Source organism: Chrysochloris asiatica, unplaced genomic scaffold (genome assembly GCF_000296735.1).
Source record: "Chrysochloris asiatica unplaced genomic scaffold, ChrAsi1.0 scaffold00166, whole genome shotgun sequence".
Classification (NCBI taxonomy): Eukaryota; Metazoa; Chordata; class Mammalia; order Afrosoricida; family Chrysochloridae; genus Chrysochloris; species Chrysochloris asiatica.
The window spans coordinates 1,281,404-1,284,868 of NW_006408684.1; positions in this window are offsets into that span (position 1 = coordinate 1,281,404).

Genomic DNA, 3,465 nt, shown 5'->3' on the forward strand with positions numbered 1-3,465 from the left:
TGAACTCCAAGAAACTTAACATCTGAGTTAGCTCATGATCTCTGCATTGCTTTATACCATGCTTTACTTTGGGAACATCAGACTTTTCTGTTGTTGTTAAGTGCTGTTGAGTCAGTTCTGAGTCATAGTGACTCTGTATAGGGTTTCCTAGGAGCAGCTGGTGGGATCGAACCACCAACGTTGTGGTTAGCAGTTTAGAACTTACCCTACAGCCCCACACCAGGACTCCATAATAGTTACATGTATTAGAATAAACTGCTTGGGTTTCAATTAAGGCTCTAGATCTACTTACTGTGTGACATTGTACAAATTATTAACATCTTCATGCTTTAGTTTTTTTTTTAAACTGTAAAGTGTGTATAATAATTAACTATATGTAGAATGATAGTGTTGTTGTTAAGTGCCGTTAAGTCAGTTCTGACTCACAGTGACCCTGACTAGGGTTTCTCAGGAGTGACTGGTGGGTTTGAACATAGAATGATGGTAGATATTAAATGAATTATTCATTAGAACAGCACACGGCAAACAGTAAATGCTCTGAAATGGTATATTAACTAATGAATAATAGTTTGAAAAATCAAGTAAGCCTCCAAGGTGGAAATAAAGTAAGAGCACAGTTGGTTGTTGAGATATTTCAGAAATGTTTCCACGTCAATGTATTATGCACAGAGTTGTAGATTAACACATTTCATCTTGGCCAGGAGGAGTCTCCAGCCACTGTGGAAAGGGTAGGATTGAAAATATCTCGGGTGAATACTGAAGCAAGGACTGTCAAGGAGCCCCGTTGAAGGAGTGGGTTCAGGAACTAGAAAGGGTGGTGACTTCTCCTTTAGTGAGATGAGACATGGTAGGAAGAATGCTAGGCTGGAAGTCAGGAATGGGGTTATACTAGCCTTAATCTTGTATCTTGTGAGGAAAGTTCTTAAATTTCTCTGAAATTTAATCGCAGGTATACTAGAGGTATCCACTGTCCTTGTAGCTGTATAAGTCTGTGATTCTTGCAGTGACACACACTCATCCTGGTTCCCTCTGTACCAGGAAGACGTTCAGTTGACTGATTGTTCCCTTTTTTTTTCTCTGGCTAAATTTCCTCTTAAATTACATGTGTTAAGTTGAAAGGAAAGAAAAAAGAGAGGCGATAATTAAAGTCTAGGAAGATAACCTATGACTGAATTCATTATAAGTCAATAAAAATGATTGAAATTAACCTCCAGTAAATTTGATGTCTATTACGATATTATCTTTAGACATTGTGGTAAAATGTCTTAGTTCACTTAAGCCTAAGCAGTACCTTGTATAATTACTTGGAAAACATAATACAATTCCATAAATAATGATGAGCAGATAGTAGCTCTCCAATTCTGTGGTTGATGGGTTGAAAGTACAAGAGGTCAATTTCTCCCCAAACCTATTAAGAAAAGGACTGGAGTAAAAACAGAAATCTTTACTCCTGGAACTTGAGCAGATGTGGAGAGCACACACTCAAGCACGAATTACTACAGAATTTAGGATGAAGGGGAGGTGGTAAGTGGGCTATCAGGGCAGAATCTCCAACAGAAGGATCTGAGAGTTTTAATATTTACTACATATAATGATGCGGGAGCCCTAGTGTCGTGCTGTGGATAAGCACTGGCCTGCTAACACCAAGGTTAGTGGTTCAAACCCACCAGCTGCTCCTCAGAAACCTTTTACAGGATTGCTGAGAGTTGAAACTGACTCAGTAACACTTAACAACAACAAATGATTGTGCAAGTTTGGGGCTTTCTTCCATGAGAGGGAGCAATGGTACTGTGAAGGAATAGGTGTAAGTGAGTCAGACAGCTCTCCGTTCAAACCTTGACTGTGTAAATTATGTGTATCACTTAACCTCTCTGAGTCTCAGTGTCTACGAACAAAATAGAACTAACCATATACAAAAGAATGCCGACTTATTGTGATGCTGTATTGTTTGTTATTGTTGTTTAGTGCTATAGTGTTGGAACATCATTCACCATGACTCTAAGACCAGAAGAACTAGATGGTGCTCGGCAACCACTATCAACAGCTCTGAAAGGGATCACATTAGAAAGTCCTGGCTAGAGCAGGAAAAAACGTGGAACAAAACTCAAAATTATGGAAGAAAGTCCTGGCTTACTGGTCAGAAAGAGACTCGAGGAACCTGAGACTATGGCCCTCAGCCACTCTTCAGGTCCGGAAAGGAACTCACACTCATGGCCCAATTTTCAGGCAAGCAGAAGATAGGCATATGGGGGGAACAACAATATTAGCAAGGTCTGCTCACCATGGAATGTTCCATCATTAAAGATTAAAAGGGTAACACTGACCTAAGAACACAGTTGAGAAGGGATAGGAAGGAGGGTGAAATGGAAATAAGATCCTCAGAGAGGAAATGGCGGACATTGCAATCATTGAGATGAAACAATGTGCATGATTTGTTGAATGTAAAACTGATGATCCTCTCTGTAAACCTTCACTTGACTTACAATAATAATAATAAAAAAAGTTAATGGAATGATCTTTGAAAATAGAGCCAACATAATTTCCTATTGTATGGAGCGTGAAAGGAAAGAGAGAACGTGAGCAGCAGGAAGCCTTAGGTGTTTGTTCTGATTAGCTGGAAGGATAGTTTTCATCATCTTAGAGGAGAAAGGCTACATACAGTTACAGCAAGTTTTATTTGGGGCTGAGGGGGACAGGCAATCCAAAGTTCCTAAAATATGACAATGACACTGCCTAAGGTTATAGATGTTGTTGTTGATAGGTGCTGTTGAGTCAGTTCCAACTCATAGCAACTCTGTACAAGGCTTCTGAGGCTGTAAATCTTTTCAGAAGTTCTCCTTTCACCTATGGAGCAGCTGGTAGGCTCAAACTGTGAACTCTCTGGATTTCAGATGAGTAACATAGATATTGAGTAGCATTTCATTTCAGAAGAGTATGACAAGCAATAGACATAAAAATTATTCATTTTCATTAATACTTAAGATATGCAAATTGGATACCTTTTCACAATCACCTGATGGTGAAAAAATTTTAACTTTGACAATATGAGATGCTGGCCAGAATCTGAAGCAGTAGAATCTCTCCTGTGGCACTGATGGTGTGTCTTTGGAAAATAATTTGGCATTGTCTAGTAAAATTGAAGATATGCACAGCCAGCAATTTACACTCTTGCCTATATACTCTAGAGAAGCTCTTGGGCATGTGCACCGAGAGACATGAACGAGAGTGCCACAGAAGCACTGTTCAAAATAGCAAAGTCTAGAGACAACCCATCTACAGAGGAATGGACAAATGAAATGTGTTGAAAGCAAAGAGGACTTGAAGCACTTACTGATGACGATCAAAGACTACAACCTTCGTCTGCATTAAATTCAATATAAAGAAAACAAAAATCCTCAAAACTGAGCCATAAACAACATCATGATAAACAGAGAAAATATTGAAGTTGTCAAGGATGTTGTTTTA